The sequence below is a fragment of the Xyrauchen texanus genome, chromosome 35 (assembly GCF_025860055.1).
Source record: "Xyrauchen texanus isolate HMW12.3.18 chromosome 35, RBS_HiC_50CHRs, whole genome shotgun sequence".
In the NCBI taxonomy this organism is placed as follows: Eukaryota; Metazoa; Chordata; class Actinopteri; order Cypriniformes; family Catostomidae; genus Xyrauchen; species Xyrauchen texanus.
The window spans coordinates 36,534,991-36,542,490 of record NC_068310.1 but is presented as its reverse complement, the minus strand read 5'-3'; positions in this window follow the sequence as shown (position 1 = coordinate 36,542,490).

Here is a 7,500-nt window from a genome sequence, read left to right as displayed (position 1 = left end):
AGCTGATGTTAAACACGTTCCATTAGTGAACAGATTTTATTGAACACTGAATGTCGATCAACTATTATTTACCAACCATTTCAACCATTTCAACCATTTCAACCACTGCTTTGCACAGTAATGCCACTTTACACACATGTTTGGTTTTCTATCATTTTCATGGACTTCAATTGTTTTCATACTGAGCTAGTTATAAACCTTTGCTTTTATATTTTCATGAAGACATTATTTAACATTTGTATTGACCCTAAACACACGCACACATTTACAGCTGTCCTTTCTGCTCTCCATACTGTGTGAATGATTCGAAATGATTGTTTGTGACATCATAATTCCATCTAAGAATGTATTGAACAGATAAACAGAACGCATTGTTACCTTGTCTCAGGTGACCCTCCTCTGTGTTTCCTGTTTGTGTTGTCATGCCTTTGAGAGTTGAGAATCACAGTTTCGCATGAACTGTCATCATTTACTCACCCTTATGTTGCCAATTTGAAAATGTACAGTCGCTAAAGATTTTCAGAGAATAATGACTTAAATTTTACAAGTCTTTTCGGCTTGTAAATGATATAATTTTTCTTATTGTGTGAACATTTCTAATGTGTTTGTCTCTGTGTTGAACGTATCCAAATTCCAAAAAACACCCCCATATCTTCTTACCTCGAATTGTGTATGCAGTGTTCTGTACTATAATTGGATTGTGGTTAGTTGTTATGCTGTAAGAGTCTTTAGGGTTTTAACTGAATGACTGAGGTCGCAACGGCAGGAAGAGTGAGCGAGTGTGTGTGGACGGGTATCAAAGCACCTTCAAAGCTGATCACTGATGTCCCATGGGTAACCTGCCATCCTGCACTGCACTAGTTCAAAGCACCGCACTGTGAATGCCAGTTAAGAGAGAGAGAGAGAGAGAGAGAGAGAGAGAGAGAGAGAGAGATGGAACGTTAAAGAGAAATGGGGAGAGAGGGAGTTGTGTGACTGCAATTGTTAGTGTGCATGTTTGTACTCTGTGTGTACGTAAATGTGTGATAGACAGATAGATAGATAGACAGATAGATAGATAGATAGATAGATAGATAGATAGATAGATAGATAGATAGATAGATAGATAGATAGATAGATAGATAGATAGATAGATAGACAGACAGATGGACAGACAGATGGACGGACAGATTGATGACAGACAGAGTGACATACAGTGCGACAGACAGATGGATAGATAGATAGATAGATGGATGAATGGATGAAATGACAGAGAGACAGACAGACAGATGGATAGATAGATAGATGGATGAATGGATGAAATGACAGAGAGACAGACAGACAGATGGATGGATGAATGGATGAAATGACAGAGAGACAGACAGACAGATGGATGGATGGATGGATGGATGGATGAAATGACAGAGAGACAGACAGACAGATGGATGGATGAATGGATGAAATGACAGAGAGACAGACAGACAGACAGGTGGATGGATGGATGGATGAATGGATGAAATGACAGAGAGACATACAGACGGACGGATGGATGGATGGGTGAAATGACAGACAGACATATGGATGGATGGATGAATGAATGGATTGATAGATGAATGGATGAAATGACAGAGAGACATACAGACGGACGGATGGATGGATGGGTGAAATGACAGACAGACATATGGATGGATGGATGAATGAATGAAATGACAGACAGACAGATGGATGGATGAATGGATGGATTGATAGATGAATGGATGAAATGACAGACAGACAGATGGATGGATGAATGAATGAAATGACAGACAGACATATGGATGGATGGATGGATGAATGAATGAAATGACAGACAGACAGATGGATAGATGAATGGATGAAATGACAGAGAGACATAGAGACGGACGGATGGATGGATGAAATGACAGACAGACATATGGATGGATGGATGGATGGATTGATGGATGGATGGATGAATGAATGAATGAATGAATGAATGAAATGACAGACAGATGGATGGATGGATGAATGGATGGATTGATAGATGAATGGATGAAATGACAGACAGACAGATGGATGAATGGATGAAATGACAGAGACATACAGACGGACGGATGGATGGATGGATGAAATGACAGACAGACATATGGATGGATGGATGGATGAATGAATGAAATGACAGACAGACAGACAGATGGATGGATGAATGGATGGACTGATAGATGAATGGATGAAATGACAGAGAGACATACAGACGGATGGATGGATGGATGGATGGATGAAATGACAGACAGACATATGGATGGATGGATGGATGAATGAATGAATTAATGAAATGACAGACAGACAGACAGATGGATGGATGGATTGATAGATGGATGGATGAAATGACAGACAGACAGACGGATGGATGAATGGATGAAATGACAGAGAGACATACAGACGGACGGATGGATGGATGAAATGACAGACAGATGGATGGATGGATGGATGGATGGATGAATGAAATGACAGACAGACAGACAGACAGATGGATGGATGAATGGATGGATTGATAGATGAATAGCTGAAATGACAGACAGACAGACAGACAGACAGACAGACGGATGGATGGATGAATGGATGAAATGACAGAGACATACAGACGGACGGATGGATGGATGAATGGATGAAATGACAGACAGACAGACAGATGGATGGATGGATGGATGGATGGATGGATGGATGGATGGATGGATGAATGAATGAAATGACAGACAGACAGATGGATGGATGAATGGATGGATTGATAGATGAATGGATGAAATGACAGAGAGTCATACAGACGGACGGATGGATGGATGAAATGACAGACAGACATATGGATGGATGGATGGATGGATGAATGAATGAATGAAATGACAGACAGACAGACAGACAGACAGATGGATGGATGAATGGATGGATTGATGGATGAAATGACAGAGAGACAAACAGAGAGACAGACAGACAGACAAACAGAGAGACAGACAGACAGACATACAGACAACATTTATACATTTGACACTATTAAGTGAAAACTCCAGAGATTTAAAATCACCAAAAGAAACACCTCTATGTCATTCTTTCACTCTTTTCTGTCAACTTTTGAAAACAATTTTAATCTTACACCCCACCTGCCCCAAACACACACACACACACACACACACACACACACACACACACACACACACACACACACACACACACACACACACATGTAGTGTTTCCATGTTTTATGGGGACTTTCCATAGACATAATGGTTTTTATACTGTACAAACTTTATATTCTATCCCCTAAACCTAACCCTACCCCTAAACCTAACCCTCACAGAAAACATTCTGCATTTTTACCTTTTCAAAAAACATAATTTAGTATGATTTATAAGCTGTTTTCCTCATGGGGACCAACAAAATGTCCCCACAAGGTCAAAAATTTCGGGTTTTACTATCCTTATGGGGACATTTGGTCCCCACAAAGTGATAAATACACGCTCACACACACACACACACACACACACACACACACACACTTCTCTTGGGTCTCTTGGGTGCTGCAACTTGTGTTCTCTCTGTTTTGCATTTTGTTAAAAGTTTTGTCTTTTTGTTGAAACGAGTACAAAATATTCCATCTTTTATCCTCAGCAGAAAGTTACAGAATTCAAATGAGACCACAATATCTACAGTATAACATGCACAGACGTTTACTTGAAGAGCAAGAAAATGCACGTTCCAATTCATAAAATACAAATTAAATTTGTGTGTGATTATGTTTGTTTACTGTATGTGAGATTACATTTCATTTCTGTGAGTTATTGATCAGTGTGATTGGTTTTGTTTTGATTAAAATGAACTTTTAGCTTACATGAAGGGTCAATATTGGCCATTGATTTGATTTTGAGGGGCATTTTTACCTTCATGATGGCATATTTCTTCTAATCTCCTCCATTTATGTCAAATACTTCAATTTAATCTATTACGTTACAAAATGCGTGGACTGACTATCTCAGATGCGGAGGCAACTGAGATTCGTGGTCTGCCACTATGCCACCTCAAGGACCTACATTTACATTTACATTTATGCATTTGGCAGATGCTTTTATCCAAAGCGACTTACAGTGCACTTATTACAGGGACAATCCCCCCGGAGCAACCTGGAGTTAAGTGTCTTGCTCAAGGACACAATGGTGGTGGCTGTGGGGATCGAACCAGCAACCTTCTGATTACCAGTACGTGCTTTAGCCGACTACGCCACCACCACTCCGCAGAGTGACCTAGAGGGGTGGCCTAGATTTTATGCCACTTGTATCTATATAAAATGCATTCCAAAGATGACTGGCAAGTGGACTGACTTGCCTTGAAAAGGACTTTGCTAGCGCACAGCAGTAACAATATTAGAGTAATAATGTTTTGACACCATGTTGTCAATTGAGCAACAGGGACATGATGAGAGCTGTAGTGACTGTCCCACGAGGAGAATATAATTGCTATTATTTGTCCAGACCAATATTGTTAAGGGAGAGAGAGGCAGAGAAGAGAGATGTGGGCCCGAAGCGTGTACGTTTAATTCCTTTAATTAGTTTATTTCATTTTTAATGTGTGTGAGTATGTGTTTTGTGGCTGGTTGGTTTAGTACGAGATGATTTGTTTTTTCTAAGCCTCCCTTCTATGTAACATTCAAAGATATTTGTTTGTTTAGCCAAATGTTTGTATCATCAGTATCATTTATTCTTGAAATATTTTGATGAGAAATGTTTGAGTTCATATTGAAATCTTTGACTTTTGATTGCAGACTTTAGGATGTTGGCAAATCTGAGCACAGTGTGAGACATTGAGGAGACGCATGTGAGATTACCGGGGTCTTATTTCTCTGGACTCAAACCCGTTGTAGTCTTGGAGAAACATTAGAGATATTAAAGTGTGCACAGAAGGAGCTGTTTGGATTTCAGGCAGTGGGATTTTGCCTGTGAAAATGATAATCTCATTGGTAACACAGTATGTTATTCATGGATCTCTGATTCATGCTCTCTTAAATCACATTTATTCAGTGCCGTATGTGAGTATGCGCATGTGGAGACAGATGGTGCCGGCTTTGGCTGTTGTCAGGAATGATGCGTGAGCGTTTTTTGGAAACGTTTGTAGGGAAGTGTCAGTAGAGTGGCGTTCAACACTCACAGTCCAGACACACGGCCATCTGCTCGTCCAGACACGTAAAAATCTAGAACTGACTGGATCCACATCCTCACTGATCTAGAACCAAGACAGACAGACAGACAGACAGACAGACAGACAGACAGACAGACAGACAGACAGACAGACAGACAGACAGACAGACAGATAGATAGATAGATAGATAGATAGATAGATAGATAGATAGATAGATAGATAGAAAAACGGATGGATGGATGGACGATGAATGGATGGATGGATAGATGGATGGACGGACAGATGTATGAATGATAGGTAGATAGATAGACAGAAAAACGGATGGATGGATGGATGATGGATGAATGGACGATGGATGGATGGATGGCTAGATGGATGGACAGATGAATGGATGGATGGAGTGATGGATGGATGGACAGATGGACGGACGGACAGACGATGGAATGATGGCTGGATAGATAGATGGATGGATAGGTGAATGGATGGCTGGATGGATGGATGAATGGATGGATGGCTGAATAGATGGATGATGGATGGATGGATGGCATGGACGGAATAGATGGATGACGGATGCATGGATGATAGATGAATGGATGGCTGGATGGATGGATGAATGGATGGATGGCTGGATAGATGGATGATGGATGGCTGGCTGGATGGATGGATAGATGGATGGATAGATGAATGGATGGTTGGCTGGATGGCTGGATGGCTGGCTGGCTGGATGGATGGATGGATGGATGGATGGATGAATGGATGGATGGATGAATGGATGGTGGATGGATGGACGGATGGCCGATGGATGGATGGACGGATGGCCAATGGATGGATGGATGGATGGATGGATGAATGGATGGATGGATGGATGGACAGATGGATGATAGGTAGGTAGGTAGATAGATAGACAGACAGACAGACAGACAGACAGACGGACGGACGGATGATGGATGAATGGACGATGGATGGATGGATGGCTAGATGGATGGACAGATGGCCAGATAGACAGATGAATGGATGGAGGGATGGATGGCTAGATGGATGGACAGATGGCCAGATAGACAGATGAATGGATGGAGGGATGGATGGCTAGATGGATGGACAGATGGCCAGATAGACAGATGAATGGATGGATGGACAGATGGACGGAAAGACAGACGATAGATAGATAGATGGATGGATGGATAGATGAATGGATGGCTGGATAGATGGATGGATGGATGGCTGGATGGCTGGATAGATGGATGGATTGACAGACGATGGATGGATGGCTGGATAGATGGATGGATGGATGGATGGATGGATGGATGGCTGGATAGATGGATGGATGGATGGATTGACAGACAATGGATGGATGGCTGGATAGATGGATGGATGGACAGATGGATGGATGGATGGACGATGGATGGATGAATGAATGGATGGACAGATGGATGGATGGATGGATGGATGGATGGATGAATGAATGGATGGATGGATGGACAGATGGATGGATGGATGGACAGATAGATGGATGGATGGATGGATGGACGATAGATAGAAAAAGGCTAATCTGCCTTTAGATTGAACACTCGCTGTGGTTTAAATGAAATCTGTGTAAAATCACTTTGTTTGGATGTGATGAAAAGTTTTCAGATTGCACTAATCCAGAGGGAGGAACAGCTCTACTGTGTGCAGATGTTGAGTAATAAACATTTACATTTTTGACAGTTTCATATCTTTAAGTTAGTTCACTTACAGTATAATGTCAGTGAAGGTTTTTTTGCACCCAAATATTTTTATTTGGGTACCTTATTTATAACCCCAATTCCGAAAAAGTTGGGACAGTGTGGAAAATTCAAATAAAATCAAAAAGTGCTATACTGTAAACACAACGACAAACAATTTTTTGGTGTTTTACCTTATTAATTTAATAGTTTTTATTTAACATTTTTTAAACCACATACTGCCCGGATTACCAGTTCATTGCAGGTGCTCAATTGGCCTGCCTGCAGTCCTGATCCATCTTCATTTGAATGTGTGCTGCATAATGAAGTGCACAGTACCACATGAAGGCCCCATATAATTGTGAAGACTTGTATAATGGATGAATGGGGGAAATTGTGCTCGCTAAACTTAATAAACCTCTGTCGTCAGTGCCCAAATGCTTAAAAAGTGTTATTGGAAGAAGTGGTGATGTTACACAGCGGTAAACACTCGACTGTGACCGATCTGGACCACGTATCTGTACTTGTGGACGATCATGTGATTCATCTGTCAAACGTCAGAAAGTTGCAGAAGTTCAGAATGAGTTGTTTTAGCAGCTTAGTTTCCGAAAACTGCTCGTTTTAGACTGGAGGAGAA